Below are 22,759 nucleotides of genomic sequence, written 5' to 3' on the forward strand. Positions count from 1 at the left end.
GGTTAAGAGCACTTGCATTTCTTGCAGAGAACCTGTGTTCAGTTCCTAATACCTACATGGCAGCTCAAAGCTATCCATTGATGCCAGTTACAGGGATTCTGGTCCCTCTTCTGACTGTCGCAGGCATCAGGCATCAGGCATCAGGCATCAGGCATCAGGCATCAGGCATCAGGCATCAGGCATCAGGCATCAGGCATGCATGTGGTACACATATGTACATGCAGGCAAAACAACCATACACATAAAATAAAATAAATAAATTTTAATAAAGAAATTTCCTTACTTTCAATAGTAAGTAATTATTCTCTACAACTCATGTGGATGAGGATCAAAATATTAATGCAATAGGAAATAATTTTAAATTAAATTTGCTTTGATAATTTTTAGGCTTATAAGGAATTTTTCCATCATTTGCACTAACCAATTTTCTATGCAGGCCTCTGTTTGTTTCTATTTTAACTGAGTTTTTGACCAGGCTCTACTGCCACCCCAGATCATTTGTACATTAAAAGATATTAGGCATACTGAGGCTAACCTTCATTATGAATAAATCAGAGTTTCCCATTAAGATCTAACGAGTTCTTATATTGTCCCTCTGATTATTACTCTCATCCTATTTGGAATGAAAAACATTTCATCTTTTTTTTTTAAATTTTCTATGCTCCCAGACTACCTTTAAGGTCTCAGTGTTTGTAAGAAACAGGGCTGAGATGGAACTCGCATGGCTTCAAATCTGCTTTCTATCACTCTCTGCTAAGAGAAGTGGTATAATATTTGTAAAGTATTAAAAATATTGTATCTTAAATGAGTTAGCATTTCCATTAATTCCCTGGTCTGCTGTTTGTTGCATAGAAAATACTGGATATTTTCTTCAGTCTTCTCATGCCCTGGTTTTCTTAATGATAATTCTTGTACTTTTGGTTTGTAATTATGAAGAAATGACATAATAACTACAAAACATTGTTACATTCATTGCCTGGTGCATTGTAAATGTTTAGCTCTTCATAGTTATGATGACAAGAATAAATTGGCTCACAGAGTTTTGCCTTCACCATTCATATTTTCCTTCCAAAAACTAGTTCTTTATTTCATAGCTAATTATTTTTGTAGTAATAATGAGGACTGAACTCAGGGACTTGTGAATTATATGTTATTTCTATATTAATGAGGTGTACCTTTCCCTGGATATTTAAAACAAGACTTCTGGTCATAGATGAAGAAAAAAATTAAACATTTTTTGAAATTTGAAAAAGTTGGTTTCTGATTTTGATTTAAGATTAAGAGTTAGGGATTAGGTTTAAATTCTAAGGGTAAAACAACATCATAAAGTTTCATTTGAGAAATATTGGGTAATGAAATAGTAAAACACAGAATCATACTGTGTAATTATGGAATTTTGTAGTAGAAAAATAAGCAATCTTGTTAATTAATTTACATTAACACTATAGAAATCAATTAAATAAAAATCTATTGTCAAATCATTGAAGTGATAAGAGGAAATACTGAGCTAATTATAAAAGTATACCTCATTATTGCTTATATAAATATTATTCCAAAGTTTTAATAACTTATGATTGAAATGAATTTTAAAGGGACAAAAGGCTGCTAGTAAGATTAAAGAAATATTTTATAAACTAGCTTGAAATTAGTGAAAATAATAATATTGGTGAATAATATCAGGCTACTCAAAGTTTTACAATAAATATTCCAGGAAAGGAAAAGAAAAGAAAAAAGGAAAAGAAAAAAATAGAAAAAAATACATCAATGAAGTGCTGGAAGAAAATGCTCCCAAATGAAGAACTTGAGTGTTCACAATACCCCACACAAAATGAATTTAATTGACCTGAAATAGCTGAAGTCCACATTTTATTGTCATTAATATTTTCACCCCCAACTTGTAAAATTTTACTGTTAATATAAATCTTTCATCGTTTCTTTTACTCTTCTCATAATAGTTTTTTCTTCTGGCTCTAAATAATGTCTGTTACTTCTTGACTGCCTGGAGTTCTTTCTAAAAAAACAAGGGGCTGTGGATGGACATTAGTTGCCTAACATGCAAGAAGTCATGAGTTTGGTCCTCAACCCTTCATAAAATATGGCTCATCCTAGCATTCCAGAGATGGAGGCAGGAAACTCTGAAGTTTAAGGTCATCCTCTGCTACACAGTAAGTTTGAAGATAGACTGAGCTGTATGAGATGTTGGCCCATGAAAAAGACAAGCCAAAAAACTTATACACACTAAAGGTAGCAGGATAGATCCTCAGTTTGAACTTACATATGTGCTTACCAACAAGTGGGCAAACTTCTGAGTATCATAAACATGCCTCCTTTGCTACTACATTTACTAAAATTAGAACAAGGCAGAGGTGTAGTCATAATTTACCAGTCAAACTCCTGAAAGCTAGCTGATAGTTAATAAATATTATAATCTATTTTTCAATGCCATTTTTTGATACAAAACACATTGTCTCTATTCTCAAGAACAGGATATTTTAATTAGGTTACATTCAAGGATAATTCAAAGTCTGTTTTTGACTTAGATATGTGAAAACAATCATTTTGTGCTGTTCCAAAGATCTTTACCAATACATAAAAATGAATACTAAATTTTCTGGGCTCATAAAACTATGCCATTACTAATTTCACCTCTGGAAGAATTATATAAAAAAAAATAAGCACAATAGTTGTATTCTGAAGTTTTTTTCAAATTAACTGGAAATTTTTAGCAAGTAAGTTCCTTTAATATCCCTGTACATTCCCCATGTTTACTTCGTGAAGAGAAATATTTGAAAAGACACAGAAAGAAAGCTTTCTATGAATTCTCCCACAGTTAGAACATAACTGTCTTCTCCTTTCCCTCAAGTTGTTTCGGTGAACAACAAATCTGAAGGGAGTTATACAACAACAACATTTACAACAACAACAACAACGTTCAGATTTTAGTCACTATTATGATAAAAACACAAAAGGTCCTAAGTATGTTCTGGCTACTCAGGAATGCGTGTTTCATTGTGTTCTGAGTCCTGTCATGTTCCCTTTATCCCCAGGAGAAATATGACTTCAATTTCATTCTAATCTTCAGATGAACGGTAACAAGGAACAAATAGCATGCAACTGGGAAGCAAGAGATTGCTGCTCTCATTTGATACTTTAAATAACTGTATTAAACCAATTAGTTTAGGTACGATGAGTTTTTTTTAAAGATTTCTCCGATATATATATAATCATTTGTCCCCTTCATTCTGAAGATTTCTTCTTAATAACTAATATAATGAGCTGAGATTCCCCCCTATTTTATTGTAATAGGAAAGGTGTTCACTGAGCAGCATTATCTATGTCCCTGGTTGCTTAACACATAAATTCAATAAAATTAATTTGTTTGTATGGAATAAAATATCTTTACTTTTGCATTGTGAAAAATTAGCCTATGGAAAACTATCAGAAGACAGATGAATTTGATTCAAAATTTAGGACAGAACTATCTTAAGAATTGTGTTTAAAATAGCATTCACTTCAAATTACCTTCACTATTTAAAAAACTATAGTGTTCACATTAGATAGTAAATGTCTGTAATAAGAAATACTTTCATTTCTCCTTGTCCTTTTAATTTTCTTATTTAATTACTTAATTTCCTGAGATGGGCATCTTGCTTGTTGCTCCGTCTGTCAGTCTAGCAGAATAGGAATCTTATAGTATTTCTGGGAAGACCCACCTTCTACAAGTCCTATAATTTGTAAAAAAAAAAAAAAAAAAAAAAATCTCATTCTATTCTTCATGGTATATGCACTAATATTCTCATTGCTAGACAAAAACACTGTACTGAATCACTTTAAAGAAGGAAAGACTCCCTGGCTTATAGTTTGAAGGTAGAGTCCATGATGTCAATGAAAGCTTCGCAGGACCTTGAAGTGCATTGTCATAGTCAATGTCTACAGTCAGAAAGCAAAGAAAGGTGGAGGCTAGTCTATATGTATTGTTTTTCTTCAGTACAGGACCCCACCTTCATGGAGTAGTGCTATTGACATTAATGGTAGGGTTTCTCAATAAGCTAACCCTCTCTGCAAAGTCCCTTACTGAAACACCCATAGCTTTTCTAGATGAATCCAAATCATACTAGGTTGTCAATGAAAATTACCCAACCCAAATCTTTGCCTTGTCATCATGATAACATATCCCTTTTATGCCATAAATTCCCAATATTTGCACCCTTCTGCTCATGGACATTTCATAATACAAAATGAATCCAGTTTAATTTTAGGAGTCCCACTTTAAATAGTTTTGACACTTCAATACTCCACACTCCAAAGTTTGTTCTGAGACTCAAGGCAATCTCTTAACTTTGAGTTTTTGATATAATAAGCTATATACTTCTAATACAGAGTGGCATAAATTAAACAATTCTATTACAATAGGTAAAAATGGGAGGATACATTTAAACATAAATTTAAAGTAAGATTAAAGCAAGAATGACACCCAGCGGGGAAAACACAAAATACTATAACTCTATGTACAGCTTTGTGGATCATAACAGAAGCATTTGAGCATACAGTCTCCATCTCATCTTTTGTATCCCTCCTTGGATTCATCTTCTTCTCATCTGGTACTCACACATCATGTGTCAAGGCTTGAGCTCTCACAAAGACAATGTAATACCACCATCTTCTTTCATTAAGAAAGACAAGAACAGCAAGGTGTGTTGGTATACAGCAATAGTCCTACCTATTTTGGGGGCTGAGGAAAGAAGGAAAGAACCCAGTGTGGGGGAGTGTCAGATGATACTTATCCCTATATCTCTGTCATCTTCTGAAGCAGAACCTTTCTCTTGAATTACTTTTCCTTCTTGCCTATAGATTTCCTCAGCAGAGTTCTCATGGTCATAGCATCTCCAATACCACTGTATTTCCATGGCAATTTAAGGTACACCTTCTCAGCTTCATGTAATGGCTTCATAAGGTCTCCTTTCAGAAAATTATACAGTGCCATATAGTGCCTCTTGTCAGAAACTGTCTATAACCTTGATGCAAACTCTACTATGACCCCACTTTCTTGCATATTTCATGCCTGTAAAACCAGTACTAGAAGGATAATGCTGCCAAATTCTATACTGTAAGTCTGAGAGGTATCCTCTCTTAGACCACAGTAGCCTTGGCCTCTGTGTGGCATCAGGATGACCCCGGAGAATCTTCAGTTTACATTCTATTTTCAAATAATTTGCATTTTTACTGGTGGAAGCCTTTGATGGGCAGGGTCTTGATCTCGGGGCACCTTTTCTGTGACTCCAATGCTAATCTCTTTAACAAATACAGATGCATTGTCTGTACTCTCCTTGTCCACAACTGTAAATTCACTCATGTTTCTACCCTGCCCAAGCTACACCTATACATATCTTTCTCTTCTCTGGTCTCTCCAATAATGGATCTCAGTAAGAGCAGCGAGTGATTATCATATAAGGCTGTGCACAATGTTGTTTTGAAATTTCCCCTGACAAAGTACTTAACACATTATTTTTAAATGGCTTAAATTTTCTGGATATTGGCACAATGCAAACTATACATGAATGTCCTCTATTCCTATGTCTGATACATCCCTGTTCCTCCATGTGACCTCATGAGCTAGGGCTAACTATACTATCCAAACTTCAATCAGTCTTTTGGTAGTCTGATCCCCCACCAGAATGTATAATTAAGCTCTACCAGAAGAAGGTGGAAATAATTGGAGCTATGAGCTAAGAAAACTTTAGATTCATAAGCATAGTTATAGTTAAGATGGTTTAAGAACCATTGCTTAGCTATGCACAAGTCCTCAGTTTCAATATCCTATATTAGCTGAGTTTTTTTTTTCTTGTTGTGAAAAAAATACTGAGACAAAAGCAACACAGGGAAGAAAGAGTTGGGATGAGGAAGTCTTGATATATGGGGTGGCTGGTCATGGTCCTGCTGCAGAAGTCATCTATCAGAGATAAGTGAATTCTGGTGTTCATGCTTTCTCCTTTTTATGAAATAAAGGACACCAGCCAATAGGATAGTATACTCATATTGAAAGTGCATCTTCCTGCTCCAGCTAAACTACTCTCAAAAGTCACTCACATATGCATCCAGAGATTAGCTCTATAAGTTATTTAAATTCTTTCTAGTTGATAATGGGGGATTACCACAACAAAATATTTGAATAAAATAAGTAAATTATAAGGAATTCAACCATTGGAATTAGCAGACTTTCCCAATGGCCAATTTAAGTCACTGGATCATGCCACCTTTATATGGGTTCCAGAAGTCTGTTTATACATTATATTACAAACCAAATCTGTCTCAGAGGAATAATTCAGTGGTATAATAATTGTGGATATATGTTAATCATTATGTTTCTAATAGATGTTAATACTCACAACACTATAAAATGTGTCAATCTCATTCAAAACTGCAGTTCTGGAAATAAGTAATCTCTCCAACTTTGATTTACAAAGACTCTGAAGCCAAGGGAGTTACAGTGCTTGCCCAAAGCCTGGACAGTTGAAAAATTTTGCAATCCAATACTGAAGACACCTGTATCTCCTTCAAGATAATCAACCATAAAAATCACAATTCTATGTATAATTTTATTCTGTGAAAGAGAATTATAAAGATGCAAGATACTTACTGTCAATCTTGAGAAGAATATTTTAGTAATGCTGGCTATGAGTGAGATGGTCATGTACATTTCTAAAAGTATGTGTCAAATCTTTACCTGCTGTGACAGAAAGTAGACTAGTGATCAATAATAATTATAGAAGCTAATGTCAATGAATGTAAGTTATGTCCCTAACACTATACACATACAAACATGTGTGGTAAATGGTTCTGTTGTCATTTTTCAATTAAAGAATAAACTCAGAGAAATCTAATTGTCATGCAACAGAAAAGCCAGAATTTATACCCAAATTGTTTTGAAATAAAAACTACCTTGTCTCACTATGCCACAATATCACTAAAAGACATGCTACTCAAAGTCACTTGTGCAGGACAGAGCTGAAGAAAACTTGAATTAATCAGAGCCTCAAATTATTCTTGGATAAGGAGATTCAATATTGTAAGAATGCCAATTCTCTCTAAATTAAGCTCTAAATTTAATGAAATCACAATCAATATTCCAACTTGAGGGCAGAAACAGGTCATAAGGGTGACAGCCATAGGGAACAGTTTTCAGCTCAATATAAGAAAGCATCTTCTATGAGTTAGAAATATCTAGAAATGGAAGAGAATTGCAAAATTGTTGACATTACATTGCCTAAGAATTCCAGTGGAGTGTGAATCTACCATGTGTTGAAGATTAGAAAGTGATGATTTCATAAGAGTTTGTCCCCTAGGCACTTAACTGTCCACTTTCACGCTTTATGACATTTAATTATTCTACTTTCTTTACCCAGCAGGTAAATAACATGGTCCATCTTGAGCAAGAACATGGCTTGTGCTATCACTTGGACTTGGACTTGGGTTATATTTCAGGTCTACTAAATCCCAGTAACAAAATTGAGACCTGTCTGTCTCCTTAGGTTCTTCTTTCTCAGACTGTATAGTTCTTCATAGTAAAATATTACTATGAAATGCATTCTTACAGGGTTAAGTATATTAGAAAAACATAAGTACATTATTGGCTACATATTTAGTTTTAATAAACAAAGTTATTATCATTGATAGAGAGAGAGTGAAAATCAGATGAGTTAAGTGATGAGCATAGGAAACAGCAAATATACAATTGAACTAACTAATGTTTAAATTATTTCTAGCCTTAAGTTCCAATAAAATTGTGGATTTATAATTATCTCTTCTCAGTATTGCAATTTTACAAAAACATGACATGTTGAAATCAGAATAATGTCAAGTAAAATTCAGGTATTACCTACTTAACCATGCATTACCAGTTTAATTTAATGGTACATTTTTAAATGAGCTGATTTTCCATTTTGAAATCCACTGCACAAAAAGAAATAAAAAGAAGGAACTTAAAAGCAGGCAATTCATCAGATTATTAACCTGGTTAAGGTCTACGTTCCTTAAGAAAATGGAGAATATCTATCTCTATAGTTAGAGGAAACTGTAGAGTATCAATGCTTCTGAAAGGTTAGGGGGTTTTTATTTCTTCCTTCTTTGGTAGAACATACAGAACTATCTCTATGATAGAAAAAAAAGAGGACAGATTGCTTCCTCTCCACTGGAAATGCACCTGGATTGCTAATGCAGTATCAAGAGATATGCTTTAAGTGTGCTGAGAAAAAAAGTACTATTCAATGTCCTATAACTAAGTTAGGACACACCAATGGTAGACCTTTCTAGGAACCTCAAGTTAGTAGGCATTATTAAACTTTTGTTTCTATATGTTTTTCTCATTGAACCTAGATATATAGACTTAACATGGTTGAAATTGATGTATACTTTCAGAGAGTTGTAAGTGGATGTTTGAGGGTTATGTTACCTGTCTTCATCCAATAAGGAGAAATAAGGGAAAGATATTAAGAGCTAAGTTGCCTGAAGGGGACTTACATGTGCAGGAACTGACAGTGACAATTTTCTTGGCATGAGATATTGTTTTGGCAAAGACAAACAAAAGTAATGGGTCCAACAAATTGAAGACTAAAGCAACTGTAAGTTAGACTTTGATGTCATAAGAGTTCTGTCAGGTGTGGTTAGAAGACAGTGGCTATCTGTAGTGACCAAATAAAGATTTTCCAAATTGCGGCAGGTACATCAATGATTGGTTTAAAGCTAATTCTGTTAAAATACCTTTACTGTGATAAAATTTGCATATATTTAGGATGAGAGTTGGTTAGTTTTGATGCTTGTAAAATGCCCATGAAATCATTCCCACAATTAGTCAGAATACATTCAATATCACTAAAACTTTTGTCCTGAATGTTTATAATTCCCATGTGTCCTTTCCACCTCTGCTGCCTCCAAACCTATGACCATCAAGTCATTGACCTAACATCTTTTTCTATACTTGAGTTTGTAGTTTCTAGAGTCTCCGATAAACAAAATCATACAGTGACAATTCTATATAATCTGGTTTATTTTACTTAGCATAGCTTTCAAATCAAACATCTTGCATGCTACAATAATTTTCCTCTAGTTACTGAGTATAATTTAAGTACACTTATTATTTATGTATATCACAATTCTTTATTCACCTATTAAGAATCTTTTCTCTATTACCTAAAATTTCTGTTAATATTCCTGTTCCTTAATTTTTTAGTCCACCTGGGATACAAAAGTAGTTTACACACAACAAATGTTATTTCTCAAATATTTGCAGGTTGTAGAATCCAACTTTAAGAAAGAACTAGATTTGGTATTTGGTAGAGATCTGTCTTATGACTCATAAATGGAGCCTCTTATGCACCCATGCAGTGGTGGGAGGGTAATGATCCTGTCAGGTTGTTTTCCCCAGGTCATGAATTTCAGTCATGAGATCTGGACCTTGATAATATAATCACCCCTCTCATGTCTCCATTTCTTAACACCTTCACCATGGCCATAGATTTCAATGTTAGAAATTTGAGGAGGCACATATTGAGAGAACAGCCATGCATTTATATTACATTTTGTGTATTGGGTCAACTAGAAGTAGAAAGCATGAATTGTCTAGCATAGTGAGTATATACATGTATGTCTTTATAAAATAACCACAAAATCCCTTTCTAGAGTGGAGGTACGAACAGTATATGAGATATTTACATGTTCCATATATTATCAATCCTAGTAGGGCTAGGATTTTAAATTTTAATCATTGCAAAAGGCATACAGCATTATATATTAAGAGCTGGTTTTTTCTATCCTTAATTATTTGGAATGTCAAATAACTTTTCAAATGTATATTGGACTTTCTTTTATCTTCTTTGGCAAAAATATTATTTTTTTGCATATTTCTTTAAAATGTATAGAATATACCAGTAGCATTGATTTTGGATGTTGTATCTACATTTCAAAAACATGATCTTCATCATCTGCTTTGAAACTTGAAAACATTTGCTTTCAGTCTGTGGATTCTCTGTGGCTTTGTTCTGTTAACATCGCTTTACAAAATCAAAGTTAAAAATAAATAAGTGGTTGTTAAGGTGTAAAATTTTATTGATCTCTATCAGCATTTCTGTTATAAATTATACTTTGACACCATATCTAAGGAATGTTTAGCTAACTTTTTCCTTAATTGATTTTTAAAACTTTTGTTATGGTGGATTCATATTTAGTTTTATTTTCCTTCTAGAGTTAGCTTTGGTATACTATGCAAGCTTTGTGTTCATGTTCACTTTTATAAAACAGATATTAGAATGTAACTTTTCTAGCAGTATTTCTAGCAGGAAAAATTTACTTTTCCTACTGAATTAATGATTAAATTTCATACATGTTGATATATCCCTAGATACTCTACTTTGTTGTATTTAAATATTAATTTATTTATTCCAATGCTAAACTATCTGATACACACATATATATGTATATATATATACTTATATATACTTATATATACTTATATATACTTATATATACATATATATGTATACATATCTTAATAATAAATCCTGAAATCATCATGGTCTTACAAAATTATTTTTTTTCAAAGTTGCTTGACTCAATGTTAAGTTTCTTGGAGTTACGTATAAATTTTAGAATTAATTTCTTGAAACTTTCATCCTTTCTATATATCTTTTTCCCCTATGGCTTCTATTAATATTTTTGTCACAAATTTTTAGCAAGTTAATTGTTATATATCTTGATATTTATTATTTAAAATTTTGTGCTTGGGCCTTGAGTTTCTTTCATTTGTATTTTATATATTCATCAAATCTGCAAATTTCCCTTTCACTGTTTTTCCAATATTTGTTTCATTTGGTTCTATGTATGTCTTTCTACTGTATTTAGGGAAATTATATTAGAATACTTGAAATTGTGCCACAGCTCACTGGAGATATGCTAATTTTTAAATTTTGCATTTTCTCTCAGAGGCTGTAAGTCTTTATTTATATAATATCTATTACTGATTTTAACTTAAAAAATCTAAAAATTGGCTATTTGAGATACCTGTAGCCCATGCTGACCTGAAACTAATGGAAATCCTCCTGCATCTGCATTCCCACATAGACATTGTAGGTATGAATACAAATGTAATTCATTTGTATCTTCTTCATATTGTTCCGTTTCCCTTTAATTTCTTGAACATATGGTAAGGTGTCCTAAACACCATTTGAATTGCCTTCTCTTCTAATTAAGTCATCAGCATGAGTAACTGGTTCACTTTGATGGATTATTTTTATCATGGGTTCCCCTCCTTTGTACAGCTACCAGTTGCATTTCTAGCTTCTATGACAACGCTTGATATAAACAGCTGAAAACGAGCCACATTTGATTTTAATTCACTGCTTTACAAGATTTAATTCATTTTTATTTATCCCCAGGTACTTGGAGAGAACATCACTTCATCAAGACCATGGGGCAGAGAACAGCTGTTCATTTTTCATAGCCAACCTAGAAGTAGAAAGAGGCAGGTATAGACCTGGGACATGATCTCTCAGGCAACACAAACTGATGACCTGCTTTCCTCAGCTAGACCTAACTTACAAATGGTTCCACAATCTCTCCAAATAGTGCCACCAGCTGAGGACCAAGTATAGAATACATGAGCCTGTGGGGGACATATTGAAGCCATAACAACTGTCAATGTGTATTCGGATGTTAGGCGTGTGATGTGTACCTATTTGGATGATGGATGTTTTCCTATACATTCGTTCTCAGATTTCTTCTTCAGTTAAATTACTTGGAAAGTGTTTCATCATGACAGATGTTTTTAACATCTGTTAGGCATGGGTCAAAGTGGTATTCAGTCTAAGGCTAATGTTTCCCATCACTAAGGCAAGAATTTTATGAATGCCTTAACTAATTGTCTATGAATTGAATTGAAGGGTGTATCAGATCAGCTGGAAAGAAGCAGTACCATACACTTAGTCCAATGAGTATTGTCATACTTAACATTGCCAAGTATTCACTTCCTTACCCTCTATTACCCAGTTTTAGGCATTATTAACACTTCTATATGCAGATCAACATTTTGTTGAAATATGAAGGGGATGGAAATCTTCATGAATCATCTCTTTGTAGAGTCTTTTCCCTCCCATTATCTGTCAATTAAACTCTAGTTATCCTGGTTTCCTTGATGTCAGCTTTCACTCACAGAAGTCTATTAAATTACAGCAGTGTTCTACTTCCCTGTGACGTTATGTGGGGACTTATTCACTGTTCTGTATCTATGCCTTAGTTTTATGACTCTTTGTCTGTTTTGGTCTCTTCATCTCTGTCTCTCTGTCTCTTTCTCTGTATGTTTCCCTATGACTCTCTCTGGCCTTTCTCTCCCCACTTCTAGATAGAAAGATAGATAGATAGATAGATAGATAGATAGATAGATAGATAGATGGATGGATGGATGGATGGATCGATGGATATATATATATATATATATATATATATATATATATATATATAGTGTGTGTGTGTGTGTGTTTTTATTTGTGTGTGTATATTTTTAGAAATCAATTTTCCATAAAAGAAAGAAATAGAGACTGCCATTAATCTTTCTACTCTGCCATAAAATAATTGGAACTTGCTATTTGATCAGTAAATTTAGATGTGCCTACAACCAGGTTTATAGGCACTTAACTACTTAACTCATATTTCTTTCTTTTCTGTGTTCTGTTCATATGAATTCTTTAAATTATACTATTTTAAAGGTAAATATATGTAAACAAACTGACAAGGTACTTGTTTCAGCAATGGTCTTTTAAACAGAAAATTGAGCATTTTGAGCCAATAACAACAACTGTGTTCATTAAGCACCTGCTGGTTACTTCCATCCAGTGCCCAAAATGTAGAGTCTGATGGAACCAGAAGCAATATAAAAAAAATGATATGTCGATGCAGGCAAAAATAAGCCCAAACATATTCATTTCTTCCTCTATTTTCTGTGGAGACTATAAAATAATAAGGTGGTATTAAGTCTTTTTCTTAATAGCTGAAATTTTTTATTGCAATTTATTTCCTATTGGTATCTTCCTTGGCTTCTTCTCTGTCATTGCAGTGGCCACCAAGGGACATAAAATGTCCACACACTCGCTAGCCAGCAACCCTTCCAAGGACTGGTTTTTTGTTTGTTTGTTTGTTTTTATTTTTATTTTTTTGTTTTTGGGGTTTTTTTTTTTATTCAGCTTAGAGCTCTGGAGTCACTATACCACAGAGGTGTTGCACATATGTGAGAAGATGCTGGAGTTTAGCTAGGTCCTTGTAGGTGTACTGCCTCATTGGGTGAGTCCATAGACTCTAACTCAATCTCTGCTATCCATAAAGTTGAGCCAGACTTTCACACCAAAGTTGCATTGGGTGCTATAATGGTAGAATGAGATAGTGATTAAATTAAAGTGGAAAAAAAATCAGAACTGGAGATACAGCTCCATTAGCTTGAGTGACGTGATCAAAACCCAGGCTATGGTGGTGTAAGCTTGTAATTCCAGTACTTAGAAAGTGAAGGAAGGGACATCAGAAACTAAAGGTCATCCTTCAATCTATAGAGATTGTCTTAAAATACGATGATGTATATAACTTCTCAAACATAATCAGTTTACAAGATGATTTGAAGCCAATTTCTAAAGCAAAATAAATTACTGCCACAGAGTCTATTCTTACTGCAAAGTAAAGCTTTTCAGGATGTCTGTATACCAGAAAGAGTCTCCGAACAGCACTTGTTACTGATTTCATTTGACAAGTGGCTGCTTCTCGATAATTACTGTACAAACCATTACTTCCAAAATAAATTAAACTCTCATCACTTTATCCTGCTCTTCTACATTCATTAATAAGAATCTTGTAAAATAGGTGGCTGCACCTGCATTAGTAAGCACAGACGCTGCATCAAAAGACTGTGTGCACTTTTGAATATCTTTTGTCTTTGAGAGCTACACTGAACTCATCTATGATGAAAGTCCTGGTAGTTTTGCCAGTGAGGGTTGGAGTGGAACCAAGTCCTAAAATCCAAAAGGATTAAGTCATTTGAATTTAGCTAATAATGCATGCATTTATTATTTGTCTAGGGCCAACTTCAAGAGTGAAAGAATGTATACATGTGATTCGTACATATTACTGCTTTTCACTGAGCAGAGGCTCTGCTGCCATCTGAGATGTGGTCTGGTCTTGGATCTGGCCTAACTAGGATTGAAATGGAGCAAAACTGGAAAGTTATGTTTTCTCCTTTTAAAATTCTGATCACAGTTCATGTCTGTTGATTGCATTAGTTAGAATTCATTATCATTGAGTTGATTTCTATTCATGTCAAAAGATTTTTCTGATGTTCCCAAACTGAAAACAATGTTAACAGATTAATGATCTAAAGGTAATATGATTTCTCTTTGTGGCCAGAATCACCTTCCAACATTTAGCTTCTTACTGATATTTTTAATTCCTTCCCTTTTTATTTTTCTCATTTTATTTTCTTCATTTTTTCTCTTCAATTTTGTTTTATTCAGCATGATGGGTACAGGGGCAGAGGGTGAACACTAAGAGACACAGAATGAATGGGATCAAGATACATCATATGAAAAACATATAGAATAATTAAATTTCATTTAAAAATGTATGGTTGCTACTGATGACAAAAAAACATTCTGCTCAACAAACAAGAAACTCCAAATCCTCTGTTTCTCATTCCAAATGCTTATCTTTTAACATTTTACTTAGACATTCATTCATTTAATATTGATTGGTTGACTGATGACTAGTTGCTGTATAAACTTGCCAGTTTTTACTTCTATTCTGATCTTTGTCTTTATCAACTTAACCATCACCATGTGCAGTATGTTTTGTTGTACAGAGCCACACAGTTTTTGTTCAGTTACCTCTCAGCAAGGTGAACATAAAACTGAACAGTAGCCCCTGGTTTTAACTGACTACACGTTTTATTGCAACTCCTAGATATAGTTACCAAAAGTTGCTTTCAGAAGCTGTCTCTCCTTTTCTAACTATGTCCCAAATTTTCTCACCTTATTCTGTAAATAACCTTGCCTCAAGAGATTTCAGAATTACTGCCATAAGACCCCAAAGCAAACAATTATTCTCCAAGACAGTTCTGATATGAGATATAATGTCTCCAAAGATTCTCTGACAAATAGCCACACCATCGTGACAGTGTAAAATGAAGCACTTGTAGAAAAGCCAAGATTTTTCTTTCTAAAAGTAAATAAATAAATAAAGCCCTCTCTGCCGACAGAATATTATTATATTATAAGGTAAGGCATGATTATATTTCTTGATAAAGTACCTAGAGAATGATTTGTGTTTTGGGGGAGGGAGCTTCCATGTAACCCAGAGTTACTGCATTTTCTTCACTTTCAATACAATGAAAATGTTTGGAAATATTTAGTCACTCAGCCAGCCATTCTATAATTTATATAGACAACTACATTCAAATTGTATGACTCTCAGAAGTTTTAAAGATTAAAAGATGTCAAAACTATAGGATCCTAATCTCATAAATAATCCGAACAGCATCCCTGTTTATTCAGAGTTCCTTTCTCTCTTTCTCACTCCTTTCCCGTTGACTTCATTTTTTTATAAGATATTTTTCATATGGCACTATAGCAATCTCACCTGTTTGAAACACATTCCATTTATTTTCATAAACCATTGGAATAAAATTATTTCTGTACTTAAAACAAATATGATCAGCAATTCTAACAATCTAACAGCCACAGAGAACAAACATGGTTTTAATTCCTCCTTCCTTCCTTCTTCCTTCCTTCCTTCCTTCCTTCCTTCCTTCCTTCCTTCCTTCCTTCCTTCCTTCCTTCCTTCCTTCCTTCTTTCCTCTTCTTCTTCTGACTTAAGAGCTGTTATGTGGCTCAGATTAGTCCCAAACATGGCCTCTCCTTAAGCCTCCCCAACAGCTGGAGCCATGGACCCATATCACCATTAGCAGATAGAGAAGCAGCACTGGGGCTTGTGGTTTTTTCCTCTCTGTAGTCCAGAAAAATAAAAAAAAAAAATACAGTGCTTCTTGCCGCCCCCCAAAAATAAACCAATAGATATATTAATTATTATATGAAATTGTGCTCAGAATAGCAAAGTTAATTTAATTCAATATAACTAAAGCTTTAAAAGACAGTTAAAGAATAACCAATTCTTTAAAGATAATTGATAGTTCATTTGTGTTAGTCAAATCATGTCAGAAACATGAGAGAGGAGAATAAATAAAATTTATATTGAACCTTTTGCATTGGAAATAATTAAACTCATTAGAATTGCTAATTCCAAGAAGCTTATGCTGTTGATAATGTTGAAAACATTTTTATAAGACTCTAGTTCAATGATCTTCTAAAACTTTGAGATTTCTCTAAAGTTTAGAAAATTTATTCTGTTTTGAGTTATATTTATTCTGTTTTGAGTTTGTAAATCCTTCCCATGAATACAAGTACTTTATTCTGAAGCAATACAAAAGATTTGCCATGTAAATTGCATTAAAACCTATGATAATTAGCATTCTATCTGAAGGAATTTTTTCTGTACATTGAAGAAAAGCTTCTTTACCTTAACAAAGTGAGGTTTTATTGTGACAGATTCTGATGACAGTCTTGGACTCCTTTGGTCCTCAACAAGACAATATTTAGTTCTGGTGTATGACGTAAGTGGTCATACACACTTTATAATTAAGCGAAATATTTTGTCAAATGCAGTCTGAAAGACTCTTATATACTTATAGAAAATATAAAATATCATTTTAAATAAACGTAGCTCCAATATGAGTCCACTGAGAATAATTGTTTACCAAGTGGGCATAGTGTCACACTCCTATAGTTCCTTTCCAATAATAAAATTCTTGAAACATATTTACTGAGTAAATTTATATCCTTGAAAAATAGTAAAGCATCCTCAGAAACATGTCTCTCTTCAATCTAAATAATAGTAAGAATGAAAATCAAATTAAGCCCCAATATATCAAATTGTTAGACTTTCAGAATGAAGTCTATTTATCAAAACTCTAATGTGCACTTGCTTAAGCAATCACTATGCAATCTAACACTAAGTCTTCATGTCATTGAAGATAAGATATGCCAAACACATTCATCTGAATTCATCAAATTACAGTAGAAAATGTTTCCATTACTTTAATAATGTGAACCCTAAACTTAGAGTTACTTTCTCAAATCAGACCATGTTTAATATAAAAATAGAATTAATAATTAAGACTATTTGTTGTCACCACACAAAACTCAGGTCTAATTTATCTGTGTCTATATAGAGTGACCCCAAATGAGAATCTAAATAATCTTCTTTGATATGCTTTCCTCTTGGGAATTATTTTAGTTCTTCTGTAACTTCATTTTCAGTCCCACAAAATCATTTTGGTCCTTTGATTATCTAGGATATATTACTTAAAGCTATTCTATGGCTTTCCACTTTTTATATCTTATATTACAGATATTTTTACATTTATCTAGATCTATCTTTCATAATATCAGCCTGGTTTAGTCAGTTTGTCCATCACTGGGGCAAAATAACCAAGAAAACAATTTAAAAGAAATTTCAGAGAATTTAGTCCATGGTTATTGTTTCTAGGTTCCCAGACTCACAGCGCTTCTGTCAGATTCCTATTGCTATGCTAAAAACCATGACCCAAAGCAACTTGGAAATGATGTATTTCATATTACAGCTTATAATCCATCTTCTATGAAGTCAGGACAGAAACTCAAGGCAGGAACCGGGAGGCAGGAGCTGAGGCAGAGATCACGGAGGAGTACTGATTACTGGCTTGCTATTCAAGCCTTGCTCAGTCTGCTTTTATAGATACTCCAGGACCACTGGCCCAGGGTTGGCAGCATCTACAATGGGCTGCCCCCACACTGCAATAATAACTAATTAATTATGTGGGATCAGAAGATGGCTCTAACAGTAGGTGTAGCAGGCAAATATTACTCTAAGCCTGGCCAGGAAACCCAAGCTGGTACCACTGAGTGTATGATTGTGTCATAGTTCCTGATATAAATAGTATCATAAAAGCTCTAAGTTCTTGGACAAGGAACTTCTTGAAACTTACAAACCATAGTGACCACTGTCTCTTCTATTGATTGAATTCTCTTTTTATTTTATTTTCTTTAAATAAACTTTTTTTCATTTATTTTACATGCCAACCAGTTTCCCCTCCCTCCTCTCTATCTTTGTTGACTGAATCCTTTTTTTTTTTTTTTTTTTTTTTTTTTGGTTTTTTGAGACAGGGTTTCTCTGTGTAGTTTTGCGCCTTTCCTGGAACTCTCTTTGTAGTCCAGGCTGGCCTCGAGCTTACAGAGATCCACCTGGCTCTGCCTCCCAAGGGCTGGGATTAAAGGCGTGCACCATGCACGACTGAATTCTTAAACCAAGTCTCTATTGCTGGAGACATTACATGCTTTCGTTGCAGGGCATGGAAAAGTCAAACTGAAACTAATCTAGATTTTTGCTCCATGTTGGGTGGCCTTCCATAGTAATAGGAATCACTGTGAACGCTGCTTGGGACAATTGTCACCAGGAGTGTGTGATATGCTACTCATATGTCAGTCAAGACGCGTCTACTGGTGCAAGAGCAGAATGGCTATTATTATGAGTTTATCCAACTGATTTCAGCTTGGACTTAGGCCCCATATGACAGAAGGGAATTCACATTCACTACTGTAAGCCTGGGCAAATGGTCATGGCAAAAAGTCAGATGGCCCAATAAAATGCAATGATATTGCTTTTTCAAATGATGCTTTTCCTACTAAATTGCTTATAAATATCTGCATTCATATCTATTGGTTATTGCTGCTGTCAGCCTTCATTTGTTGTAGAGGTAGGTAAACTTTTTTGAGGTGGTGTGGTGGTTTAAGTATCAGAGATTTATAACCATTTAAGTTCTGAAAGTAAATGATCATTGCTATAGCACTGTAGGGCAATGTTCAGTCAGATATTGAAAAAAATAGACTAAAACAAGATATTTGACCATTATTTCAACTCCTCCAAGTCTCAGGGGACATCACAGAAGATAATGTAAAAGGAGCACAAGAGACAAAGTGTGAAATGTTATATTGCTGCTTCTTCCAAATTAAAACATACTACCCCAGGCAGCTCACAACTATCTCCAGTTCCAGGGGATCCAATGCCTTCTATGACTTCTGAGAACACCTGCACACATGTAGTACATGTAAATACACTCAGGTACATACACATACACATTAGATAAAACATTTTTTTTTAAATATTCTCTAAGTCTTAAGATTTAGAGGATACGGAGCAACTGTAACAATGGGATCTTGCTGACTATTATCAATAAATGGATGACGTTGAAGAAAGCAATCTCTAAGGAGACAGAGATGTCATTGGTTGTTTTTGCTCTTTGGTCTTTATTCTTTTGAAGGGCTTCCACCCAGCTCCCCAATAAATCACACACAGAGACTTATTCTTAATTATAAATGTCCAGCCTTAGCTTGGCTTGTTTCTTACCAGCTTTTCTTAACTTTAAATTATCTCATCTCCCTTTTGCCTCTGGGATTTTTCCTTTTCTTACATCTGTATATCTTACTTTCAGTCTTACTCAATGGCTGACTGTGTGGCTGGGTGGCTGGCCCCTAGCTTCCTACTTTCCTTGTTCTCTTGCTCTTTCCCCACCCTCACCCCCCAGGTTTCTCCTTCTACTTATTCTCTCTGTCTGCTGGACCTGCCTATCCTTTCTTCTGCTTCACTATTGGCAATTCAGCTCTTTATTAGACCATCAGGTGTTTTAGACAGGAAAGTAACACAGCTTCACAGAATTAAACAAATGTAACAGAAAGGAATGCAACACAACTTTGAATCATTAAACAAATATTACACAGCATAAACAAATTTAACACATCTTAAAATAATATTCTATAACATAGAGAGAAATATCGTTGATGTAAAAGGAGATTCATGGTAGTGTGACATGGGAAACAAAATGATAAAGTATTTGTACAGTGATTGACTAGTCAGTAGTACTAGATCTTTCCTATGGAAAAATAATCAGAATCAGATTTAGAAAGGAAAACAAGAAGATAGGAAAGGAGAGATTCCTATCTGTCTTTTTACTGTACCACACAAGTCTGCTAAGCGCCTTATAGGAGTCATCGTATATGCTTTCCCAAACAACTTTATGAAAGAAGTACTTTTGCAGTAAAATTCCATGGTACTACAATTCCTGCATTGTGTAAATATCATTGGCTCTCAAAGTTAGGAATTATAGCCAATCAGCTGCTCTGCCTCATTATTAAATTTCTATGCTTCATTGTAACACAGGCCTACAACACCATGTCTGATTTCTTGGATTCCCAATTATAGAAACAAAATAGGCTTTGTTGAATTATTCCTGTTTGATAGTGGATGGAACTATAGAGAAATGAGATGTTTTCAAATTCCACAATCATGAGATTATCAAGAGCACATTATTTTCGACAGACCTGATAAACCTATTTTATAGTCAACTCATCATTGGCTCACTAAAAGATGGTGTTTGCAATTTTAATGTGGCTTCACAAGCCCTTCTACACAGGCAACTTGATGTTGCCACTGGTCATAAGGACTGTGTTAATTAGCATATAACAGTATCATGAACTTGAAAATGCTTTATATTTCATAAATACCAAATTAATTATCCTTTAATATCCTGTTTAAACTGATTCTCCTTCTAGTGTATTCCCTAAATACAAAATGAATGAGTTTTTTTTAATGAGATTCTACTTAGATTTTGTATTTAGAGATGAGAGAACATGAGGACAGCAGTGTTAGAATTCCCCAGAAACTTCACATCAGCTCCTTTTCTTCAGGCAGAAAACAAGTGACCTATTTGTGGAATCTATTGTTCATTTTCATGTATGATACACTATAACACCCAACCTTCTAACTCTGATTAGAACTGGATAATAAAATAGCGTAGGCCAATGACAGACAATGAACAGCTTAAGCATAAAAAATTTTAGATAAACCTCTTTAGTGTCCAAGATCTTTCAATAGAAGAGACAAGAGCTTTGAATAGAAAAGGCAGCTGATGTTGCTTGCATCAAACTCACCACTATTTCTAATTAGTAGACCAATGTCACATGAGCCTGAGTTTCTGAAAAGATTCTTATAAGCAACCACATGAAAAGCAACTACCTATAAACCAATTCTCTTTTCTTATGTATCATGTATTTTCTAGCATATGGCAAAAGACATACTTGGTCAGAGAAATTTAACCTTCACTGGGAAGGACATAGTGGATAAAATATGAGGTTTTCAGTATATATTTTTTTGAGATTCTATCACATTTGTTACAAGTAACACCAAAGTGAAAAGAGTAAGTACAGATTTTTTTGTTTTTGTTTAATTGAGATACTATTTTGTCTTTAGTTTTCTTATGGTGGGTAATTTTTTATTTCAAATTTTATTTTTATACAGATATTTGTTGTTTTAATTTTACATATCAGCCGTGGGTTCCCCTGTCCTCCCCCCCCCCCCCCCCCCACCTTTCCCCCAGCCCATTCCCCCCATTCCCATCTCCTCCAGGGCAAAGAATCCCCTAGGGATTCAGCTCAACCTGGTAGATTCAGTACAGTCAAGTCCAGACCCCTCCTTCCAGGCTGAGCCCTTCAACTGAAGAATGGATTAAGAAAATGTGGTACATATACACAATAGAGTACTACTCAGCAGAGAAAAACAATGACATCATGAGGTTTGCAGACAAATGGATGGATCTAGAAAAAATCATCCTGAGTGAGGTAACCCAGACTCAGAAAGACAAACATGGTATGTATTCACTCATAGGAGGATACAAGATGCAAAACAAAGATGACTAGACTGCTACTCACAATTCCAGATATTTTTTAAATGTTGATTTTTTTTATTTCTATCTATGGGAACAGTGCAAATAGCATGCTTGAGAGTATTCACATTAGAAAACAGAGAAAGAAAGATTCCCTGGGCCCAAAATAAGAGTGAAAATTTAGAATTAGATATCATTGTTATCAATTAAATTAGGTTTTAAAAGAGGAGATGAGTCTACCTTTCTCTCAAAAGTAGAAAGGAGGTCACAGAATGGGATAACAAGTGCTGATCTCCAGTTGTGTGTGTTCCTGATAAAAGGGTGAATTTCACCTGCCAGCTCTTTTAAAAACGTAAGCAACACCATCAGAAATTAGACGAGTAGCACTTGACTTTTTTCATGTTGCTTTCAGAAAGAATACTAGGAGGGTCTTTGTCTTAGTATTTGAGACGATTGTCTTCAATAAATTCAGACCAAAGTTTGCCTCATCATTTGCTTCGCATCAATTCAGAGAGTCGAGCAGAGCATCCAATAAGGCTCTGAGATCGGGGCTAGTTCCCAAGAACAGTTGGATAGACTCCTGGTTCTGCACTGTATTGGTTCCCTTTCTTAATGCTGCAACAAAATCCCTGACAAAAGCAACTTAGGGACAAGCAGGTCTTTCCTGGCTTAAGTTCAAGGTGATATATTCCAACCAACGTAGCAGGAAAAAAAAAATGGAGACACCTATTACACTGTGATCAACAATTAGGAACGAAAAAGAAACAGGAGAAGAACCTGGCTACAAAATCTCTTCTTGGTTGTAAAATCATCTCCTGGCTACCCACATCTTCCAGTGTGGTCCCACCTCCTGAAGATTCTACAGACTTCCCAAGTAACATCACTAGGAACCAAGTGGTTTCCTATGCTGTTTATTCCCAGAGCCTATGG

General features: G+C 34.3%; 1 long non-coding RNA gene across 1 annotated transcript in view; it reads right to left on the bottom strand.

Annotated features, from left to right (window-relative positions):
* LOC118581144 overlaps positions 1 to 22,759 on the bottom strand; it is a 118,117-nt gene that overhangs the window by 89,961 nt on the left and 5,397 nt on the right. The window lies entirely within an intron of this gene.

The sequence above is a fragment of the Onychomys torridus genome, chromosome 4 (assembly GCF_903995425.1).
Source record: "Onychomys torridus chromosome 4, mOncTor1.1, whole genome shotgun sequence".
Lineage (NCBI taxonomy): Eukaryota > Metazoa > Chordata > Mammalia > Rodentia > Cricetidae > Onychomys > Onychomys torridus.